We start from the raw sequence: 10,488 nt of genomic DNA on the forward strand, positions 1-10,488 counted from the left end.
AGTATATATTATTTAAAAAATATATTATTTAAAAAAATATGTTATTTATAAAAATATATATATTATTTTAAAAAATATATTTTAGAAAATTATATTATTTTAAATATATATTATTCAAAAAATATATTATTCAAAAAATATATTATTTTAGAAAAATAATAGTATTCCTGGAAAATTTTATTTTTCAAAAAATATATTATTTTAAAAAAATATATTATTCAAAAAATATATTATTTTAAAAAATATATTATTTTTAAAAAATTTATTTTTGTTAAAAATATATTATTTTTTAAAAATATATTATTTTTAAAAATATGTTATTTTTAAAAATAATATATTATTTTAAAGATAATATATTACTTTAAAAACTAACATATTATGTTGAACAAATTATTATAATAATAATTATTTTAAAAGATTAATGTTGTTTTTTTTTTAAAAACGTTTTTGAAGAAATATTACTTTTAAAACTAACATATTATTTTGAAGAAATTATTATAATAATAATTATTTTAAAAGATTAATGTTGTTTTTTTTAAAAACGTTTTTAAAAAAATTATTATAATAAGAATTATTTAAAAGATTATTTTAAACCTTTAATGAATTTATTTTTGAAATATTAAATAATGATTTTGATTTTAATAAATTTAGGTCAGTTGCAACTAAGTTGCAACTATGACTTGCGGTCATTTTTGACGTAAGTCATATGTTGCAACTAAGGGTTGTTTTGCAACTGTGAGTTACAGCAAAACAAACACATGCAACTGGTCAAATTGGACCTAGTTGCATGCAACTGGAGTTGCAACCACTCCCGTTGCAGCCTACCAAACAGCCTCTAAATCCCGCACTCCCATCACCTCGTGTTTCCCCCAACTCCTCAAAAACCCCCCACGTCACTCTCTCTCACTCTCAATCTGCTCACGTCTCTCTCTTTCTCTCTCTCACACTCAGTTCTCACTCTCTCTCTGTCGCTCAATCTCTCTCGTCAATTATTTTCCCCAGCAGCTCTCACTTCATCTCTCTCGTACACCCCCCCTCTCTCTCTCCATCTCTTCTTCTTCAGAGCATCACCACCGCACCCATCATCTCCTCTTCCTCCCCGCCCTCTTCTCGCCCGATCAAGCGCCCCCGCACCGCCGCCCAGCTCACCTCCGCTTCCCACCGCCTCCAGCTCGCTCGCCCGCTCCCCCACCCTCTCGCCTGAGCTCGCCCCCACCCTTGAGCCCTGCCTACCGAACTCTTCCCCAAGCGCCCTGGACCAGTCGCTTCCCCCACATGACCCCTCCTTCTCTCGAGCTCGCTGAGCTCCTTCCTCTCACAACCCGACAGCCCGCAACCGACGCATCTCCTCTCCCAAAACCTCAGCTAACTCCGCCTTCCCTCCTCATTGTCATCATCGCCTGTCCTCCGACCTGAGCTCAGCCACCTTCCGCCATCCATCATCACCGCCTGCCTTCCTCTTTCAAGCCTCCTCCACCAGGCCAACACCCATCTCTCTCAGACCCTACAGCGCCACCACCAGCTGATCGCCATTCACCTCGAAGCGATGCCCTCCAACGCCGCTTCCTCTCCCTACAGCAGCTCCGCCCCCTCGACTCGAGTCAGCACGCCTTGACCCTCCATCAGACCCGCAAAAACTCCAGACGACAGCCTCTGCCCCCAACCAGCGAGCCGTTGCCCTGGTCACTTTTCCCCTTCGTCGTGCCGCTAGCTCCGCCCGTCGTCGCCCTATGTCCCCAAACAGCGTCGTCGTCCTGCCCGTTGCTGCTCGTCGTTACCTCCTCTCCCGCTGTCCAACTACGACAACCCCTCAGATCCGTCGCCTCTACAACGACGCTGTATCAGACTCGACGACCAGCTACGCGCATCGCCGAAACAACATTGCCTCGTCCGCAGACCCGTAGCCTCGCATGGCGACGTCAATTCGTTCGACGAACCCCGAGGCAAGATCCCACTTGCTCAGAACTTAATTTTTATATTTATTAGGAATTATCTGTAATTTTAGATCTGATATATTTATCTGTGTGGGATTGTTTGATGAATAATATTAGATAAATCATAATAATATGATAATTAGCATTTTCAGAATAATTATAATGAATTAAAAGAAATTATTTTGGCAGCAAAATTATTTTTGGATAATTATATCAATTAAAAAGAATTTATTTGAGAATGAAATCATTTTAGGAAAATTATAATAATTTAAAAGGAATTATCTTGGAAAAATAATCCTTTTGGAATAATTATAATAATAATTTATTATTTTAAAAGATTATTTTTAGAATTATTGTAATGAGAAAATAACTTATTTTGAAAAAGGGATTTTTGAAAGAACTCATTTTGTAAAAGGAATTATTTTAAGTAAATAAATTTATTATTTCATAAGATTATTTTAGAATAATTTTATGATTTTTGATTCTTAATTATGTGATATGCCTTGATATTATCGTACATGATCATTCGTATTCGTTGTTTCTGGTTGTTGTGAGAACCCTTAGTAGTTCATGACTTAGTGGTTTCGTGCGTCATGAACAGACCTAGTGACATGTGTGGGTGAGTTGACTGAGTTTAGGTGGTGAACGTGAGTTTCAATGAGGATTATGGTTGACTTAGAAAAATGAGAAGAGTTGGGATGGGGAAGTCCACGTTCATGTGATCGGATATAACTGTTGATGTATCTTCCAGGCTCACCCCATGATCCAGTGTAGCTTGGGGTTAGTTTGTTGGGTCAAAGTGAAGCCAGTGTTGTCACTTTGGTCCGCGAATTTGATATTCACCCGGGTTTTGCTTGAGTTCGAACCAGGCTGAAAATGGATTGCGTGTAGCCCTCTGACCGATCCAGTGTAGCAGCGTATTGGGTGCACGTAGAGGATTTGTGAACAGTCAGTTATCTGATGATATGAGTGTTAACTCTATGTGAGATGTGGACCAGTGAGTTGAGATAGGATGACTAGTTACATGATTTGTTACCAGTGGGTCGGTGTCGTCACTGGGGTTGGATTGTTGGGTCAAGGTGAATCGGTGTCGTCACTTTGGTTAGGATTTATGGATTCTTGTGAGATGTAAATCAGTTATATTTCTTTTCATACATAGATCGGGATTAATATTTAATTATTTACAGTTCGAGACATATGGTATATACATGAGGGTTTCCTTGTTTGGATTATTTCGCTCGACGTACTACGTCTCGAGTTGTAGATTTTTAAGTATTAATTCCATCTAGTTGTATGACCTTGTTAGTTGGATTATTGTTCTGATCGCTAGCTGCATGATTTCGTTACCCGATTGATTTACGGATTCTTATGATTATCATGTTTTGGTAGTGGATTGCATGTGATTTTGTTGGATTACCAGTTGCACGTTCTTTTGTCGTTTCGGTTATCGTATCGATTTCTGCTTTAGATTTTCGTTCGTTCTTTTCTTTTATGGGGTCTTGTCGTGTGCCATGCACCCTGACGTACACCTGTTTTCTCTGGTGTACGTCAGACTTAGAAAAAGAACATGTTCAGCTGGGAGTTCATCAGGAGCCAGAGGATTCTCAGCAGGAGTGCCTTGCAGACCGAGCAGAAGAAGCCAAAGTTTAGTTATTCCCTCTTGTTGTTCGATGATCTTAGTTTACTTTTGTAGCATTTCTTTTCTGCTTGATTGATGTATTTTTGTATTTCTCCAGTATTCTTTTGTTCAGATTTGTATAAGGGTATGTTTGACCCGTATTTTATGTCATGGATAATATTCATTTGTGATATGTATTATTTTATTCTGAGTTTGTCTATTATATTCTTGCTGATTGTGATCGGGGACCTGTGACTTCGCATTGTATTTATTTTCAGACGCTTAGCGTATTGGATTGAGAAGAAAAGAAAAAGGAAAAAAGATAGTGTATATTTCTTCTCAATCTAATACGTCGCGGTCTTGTTCACGTTCCGATTCCCGGGTATTTTGGGAAGCGAGGCGTGACACAATTGTTATGACCTGAGTGATAGTTAATATTACTCAGACCTAACTCTTTGTAGTATAATATGAGTAGACATTTCTTATATATAATAATATATATAGATATATATATATATATATATATAATATATATATAATATATATATAATAGAGAGAGAGAGAGAGAGAGAAGAGAGAGAGAGGAAACTGTAGGTGAGCTGCCAGTTCACCATCTCCGTGCGCTGCATGGGCTTTATTGCAAAATACCCCGCGATTCCTGCAGCGTGAATTAAATCTCCGTGACCTCTCTCTCTCCTGAAATAAATCCTACCAACTCTCCTCTCTCTCTCTTCAGAGATCCCCAATTTCAGCCCTCCTCCTCCAAACTCGCTCATCCTCTACCGTCCTCCTCCCAAAATCGCTCGCGTCAGCCGCCGCGAGGCTCCTCGTCGCGCGCCCCAAAGACACCACACCTGATCGAGCCCTCTGAGCCGCCGCATTCGCCTGCAACAGATCCACCTGATCTCGATCTCCGCCGCGAGCCCTCTGAGCCCTCTGAGCTGTAGGTAATCCCTCTCTCTCTCGACCTCCAAAAGCTACGAGATCCCCCCCACCTCGATCTCTCGATCCCCCCACCCCTCTCTCGATCTCGATCCCCCCACCCCTCATACTCTTGTGATCTCGAGAGGTTTGAAGGTATTGCCATATCCATCCCATCTGAAATTACTTCTTGGAAAGTTGCTATGGTACTTATAGGTTTTTCTGTAAACAAGTTTAGCATATATTATGATGGTGTGTCAATGTTTCATTTGTTAACCTTTATCATTGATCTATAGGTATATTCTCTGAAAATTTGGCTGAGTTATTTAAGTTTTTTCCTATATTGAAATATAAGGGTTACCTATCAGACTATCATACAGCTAAGAATTGGTGCCATCTTGAAAGTTCATGCGCTAGCAACGTTATCTCATCTCTTAGTAGACCATTCAGACAAATAACTATCCCTGAAGATTTTTTTTTTCTCTGTTTGTTGTTTCCTCAGTGTTAATTTTATCTAAGAAATAAGTTTCCTTCAGCTTTTTCCCCTCTTAAAGTCGCAGAGACCAATACGAAGCAGTGAATTCACAAGGGAAGAGAAACAAACTTCCTGCTAGAAGATTAAAACCTATGCGAGAGGAGACTCCAAGCACAAACCCAACAATGATTCAGAAAACACAGCGCAGAAAATGTTACTAGTTTTGCTTCGTATCATCAATAGAAGTAAGAAATGGGATTTATTAGCAGAACATCACAAAAGATTTTAAAGACTAAATGGCACTTAAATTTCTTGTAGTCTACGGGTCTTTGCACTTATGTAGCCCCCTTTTTTTGGCACGTTAAGTAACTATCCTGTTGTCTTTAAAAGTATCACTTTACTATATTCTCTTTGCTAAAGTGATACTTAAGATTTTTCCATTTAAGTGGCTATTCAACATATGTTTATCAAGCTCGGTGGAATTCTTCAAATGGGTATCTGATGAAGAGAAGTTTGAAGGTTCAAAGACAGGGCTTGTTTAGACAAAGCTATCGAGCGTGAAGCCGCAAGTTTCAAGAGCCGTGTCAAGTGGAGAATTGCGGGAAAAGAGAAAGATTAAGATTGATATTATGGATTTGTTGAAGCTTGTTGTATTTGCTCTTTTATTTGGTATTTTTCTTGGATTTGTATTTAGTATTTTTATTGGATTTGTGCTAAGTAGAGTGTAAGAATGTATTATCCATGTCGCCTTTGAATGGATTTGTGTGTGGTGGCTTGAGTTATTTTTGTGGCTAAAGAGATGATGTTGTTGATTCAAAGGATTATTTATTGACCAAGACATATTTAGCCACATATTTTTGTGGCTAAAGAGATGATGTTGTTGGCTTTTATCTAGCAGCTTAGAATTTCCACTGCAATAGTGATGTTCGATGTAGTAAAATCTATGTCTATGTTAAGACGAATGAATGGTGTGGGTACATGAACGAGACAAATGATTTGACTTATCCTTATTGTTGCCAAGATTGTGGATTAGAAGACTGAGACAAGTTTTATAATTATGTCAATATGAGGGATTGATTCTTCGTCACCTGCTGTTGAGATTGCGAAAGAGAATATCATTCTTAATGAACTGGACCCAGGTAAAATCTCGTATCTCAGAGAAGATGCAACTGAATTCATGAAAGCGGCAACGTCCAGGAATGAAACATGGAATTTAGTGATTCTAGGTCCTCCAAAACTAGCACCTAGGAGAAAGGTATCATCTCAAAGCTACCAACTTCGTGCAAATTGATTCTGATTCTTAGAGATACTTACATTGTCACTATTTTCCAAATCCTGGGCTACTTAATTTAGTTTGATTACTTGTTTTTGTTATCATACAACCAAATCAGTAGCTGAAGCACTTCGAAAAAAAATGAGAAACCCGTTTTGGCACCTCGAATAGGATCCAATTTGAAGTCATAATTTGATGACTCGAAGTGGAACTTTCATGCGTACCCATCAAGCAAGCGACATTCTTATCCCCAGGAGTCACAACCTTAATTCTTAAATCATATCATGCTGCCTTCAATTCTGTTAACTAAATGCAAGAAATTGACATGCACCCAGTAAATAAGCCACAGCAAAGCTACAAGCATCATAAGCTCAAATCACACCAAAGTAGCTGAATAATCATTACAAGATAGCTGCATATGAGTAGCTGAATATAAGCCACAGCAAAGCTACAAGCATCAAACAGAGTTACATCATGAGTTACAACATCCCACTCGCGTCTCTCGCCGAAGAGAGATCTCTATCTTGTCTCTATTAGATTTATAGCCCTCCTTATCACAAACAAACTTTTTGTCTACCACTTCTCTAGTTTTACGAGAGTAATTTACCGTGCTCTTCCTTATTCCAAAACCCATCAACAATGAATAAGAGTTATAATAGTTATAAGCTTCTTCATAACTATTAAACTTCATTCCAAGTAGTGGTTTAGGATGATTTACAGTATTGGCCGCAATTCCACTTCCAATGACACTTGCTTCTCCCATTCCGAATTCTACAGTAGTTGAATTTTCTGACTCCATTCCAAACTCCTAAGGAAGAAAATAAATTCAAGAAAAACAAACTTAGTATTATAATTGTGGTTAGGAATACAAACTTAGCATTTAGATTCTAGTTATAGTAGTTACTAAAGAAAATGCCCACCAATTATTGTGAAATATTTCGAAGATCGCAGCAAGAGGGAAACCAGTTTCTTTTATCCATGACCCTCAACTCAGATAAGTTTTCTTGTTTTAATTTTGAGATATTTTAGTTTCAAGATCAGGCTCACAACTTTTTTTCCATGGAACAAAGAAAAATGAGTGTGTATGACTATTCAAGGAGTGGCCTAAAGCCATTATTGGTAATATGATACTGTAATTTAAAAACTATTGAATACTATATCCAATTAAAATAAGACAACAAAAGAGAAAAGCTGAAATCATCTTAAACGGTTAAATTCATAAAATTACCATGAACTTTGGATTTTTTAAACAAAACTAACATACTTTTCTAATGATAGCTCTGTGAATTTTTAAGAGTGAAAAATTATACAATGCTCTGTGAATTTTTTAGACTGCAAAATAATACAATGAACTGATGAAAATTTGTTGCTAACTACAACCAAGGGTTTTTCATGAAAACCATCTTCGAAAATTTGTTGCTAACTACAACATGCTGATCATAATTATACAATATTCCATCATAATAACAAGTTTTAAGCACAATAATATGCAAATGGAATAGCTAGAGAGAGGGGGAATCTCGCAGAGGAGGACGAGGAATCTCGCGGAGGGGGTGGGGAGATCGATCGATCTCGAGATCGAGAGAGGGGTGGGGGGATCGAGAGATCGAGGTGGGGGGGATCTCGTAGCTTTTGGAGGTCGAGAGAGAGAGGGATTACCTACAGCTCAGAGGGCTCAGAGGGCTCGCGGCGGAGATCGAGATCAGGTGGATCTGTTGCAGGCGAATGCGGCGGCTCAGAGGGCTCGATCAGGTGTGGTGTCTTTGGGGCACGGCGGCCGACGAGCTCGCAGATTTTTGGGAGAGGACGGCAGAGATGAGCGATTTGGGAGAGAGGCGTGATTGGGGATCTCTGGGAGAGAGAGGGTTGGGCAGGGATTGTATGTAGCAGAGAGAGTGATGGTCACGAGATTAAATTCACGCTGCAGGAATGCGGGATATTTGTTGCATAAGGCGCCATAGCAGCGATGGAGAATGGTGATCTGGAGCTCAGCCCTACAAGTTTTTCTCTCACACGAGCGTCGATCCATATGATATATATATTTTATATATTATATATATATAATAATAATGAGAGCAGAGAGAGTAACTCCTATCAGGACTTAAGTGGACGTCCACTAAGTTTCTTTATGCCATTGATGATTACTTGTTGAGCTATTAATAGATGTCCGCTCCGTTGAATTGATCTATCTATTTAAACCCTACCAGCGCAAATTTGGGTGTAACCCGTCGTTTGTTTGACCTCCTCGAGCCTGTAAAGTTCTATTCATCTCGAACCAGTTAAAGATTGAATACGGTGATGAAGGGTCAAGACCACAACAGGTTCCCCCTAATTTTGGTGTGGTTTGGGGTTTTAGAAAATTATGTAGCAATCAAGTTGCACGGAGCGGATCTCTACATGTAGTTCAATTCAGGTAACATGAAATGGATAAGAAAACTTAGTGTAGCGTCCTTAAGTGATAAGTTTTACTATATATATATATACGTATATTTTTATATATATATTATATATATAGTATATATTATAATTATATAATTATATATAGGAGAGAGAGAGAGGAGAGGAGAGAGAGAGAAGATTATTTATGTAGAGATATGGTCCACTAGAAGTGAACGCACGTCTGAAAAACAAAATCAGAATATACTCTTCATCACTGTAGTGGGACCTCAGTAGCTTTATAGAAAAATTTGTGCCTCACCTTTTTGGTAATTTTCCTTTATTTAATTGATCATTGAGACTTAATTATTATTTAGTTTGTTTGCACCTAGGTACTTTACACCTTGTCCTTGTACTAAAACCTCGTTTACGACAGAATTGTTATCTATATTCGAAAGATCTCCTCCAGATATGAAATTGTGAATATTGCCTATCAAAGGTTGGTTTAGAGATGCACTATTATGCATGAAAAATGCTATTAATACATGGTTTGAAGACTAACCATTTATTTTACTCAAGAAAAATTCCCTAAGGATCTAAAATATGGGACAAACGGAGGGGACATGTGAGGTGTCTCCCTCCTGTTGCATAATGAGCTGGTCATCATTAATGATGACCAGCTCATTATGTAACAAGAGGGGGATACCTCACCTGTCTCCCCTGTTGATCTCATATTTTAGATCCCTGTAACAAAGCTCTTTACTCAATTCAGCATATTAGCATCTTTAGATAGCGTTCAAATCCTAGTGGAAAATACAAAGAAATTACTTGATTCAAACTAATTGATTATTCGATGAGCCTAATCAGTGCAGGAGGAGGCAGGGATTACAATTATGTTTTGGAAAATGATTTAAGGACCCAAAATATGGGACTAATGGAGGGGACAGGTGAGGTGTCCCCTCCCTATTGCATAATGAGTTGGTCATGCCAACTCATTATGCAATAGGGAGGGGACACCTCACCTGTCCCCTCCCTTGGTCCCATATTTTGGGTCCCCGTAGAAGCACTCTTATGTTTTATCTTTTTGTGTGTGCGCGCTTGTTGGGTTGGGTTGGGTTGGACTTTTCGTTTCTTTCATTCATTCTTTTTTTTTTTTGGAACTTGTTCATTCTCTTAAAATAAACTAAAAAATTATATCAATAATATATTTGAATGTAGCAAAAAGGCATTGAGTGGGAATCAACTTTAACTTCTTGTTCTCCTTATATATAATTTATCATGAATAAACATAAATTTAATACATATTTAGCATTTGATTGAAACACATTTGATTTTAAAGTATAAAATTTATAATAGTTGAAAACGATTTTCTCCATGTAATTTATATATAATTTTTTATTTCCTTTTTGTAATCTATGATTTTCTTCCAACTAAATTCTCTATAGTATTTGTTGTAGAATTTTATACAAAATGTCAATTAATTTTTTTATATTTGTGCTGCCCAAACATGAAAAATATAAAGACAATATTTAAATTAGACCACTTTTAAAACTTAATTAGCAAAATAGTCAGAAAAAGTATTTAATTAGCAAAATAAACCATTTTTGTTAAATGTTAAATGTCAAAATTGGTCTATTTCAAAATTTTATCAATTTCAAAATTATTTTGTTCATAAAAAATTGTAAATATGATTATATATATAAATTATGAAAAGTTGCATTTGATGCAATTATAATTTTCTAATTAATTGTAAAAAGTAAGTTTCTAAAAAAAGCCTTGGAGTAAATTTATTTGTGCATAGTTCTTGTAGAAAGTGTTGTGTTGTAGTTAACATCAGGGCCGGTTGAAGGCATAGACCACTAAGGCAAATGCCTAGGGCCCCAAAAAATAT

The 10,488-nt window shown here is 37.2% G+C and overlaps 1 long non-coding RNA gene across 1 annotated transcript; it reads right to left on the reverse strand.

Moving 5' to 3' along the window:
• LOC109833199 lies at positions 6,561-8,037 on the reverse strand. Its single transcript, XR_002245150.1, has 2 exons — positions 7,881-8,037; positions 6,561-7,029 (listed from the first exon to the last, which is right to left on the reverse strand). It is a non-coding gene; the product is annotated as an uncharacterized LOC109833199 (long non-coding RNA).

Source organism: Asparagus officinalis, chromosome 3 (genome assembly GCF_001876935.1).
Source record: "Asparagus officinalis chromosome 3, Aspof.V1, whole genome shotgun sequence".
In the NCBI taxonomy this organism is placed as follows: Eukaryota; Viridiplantae; Streptophyta; class Magnoliopsida; order Asparagales; family Asparagaceae; genus Asparagus; species Asparagus officinalis.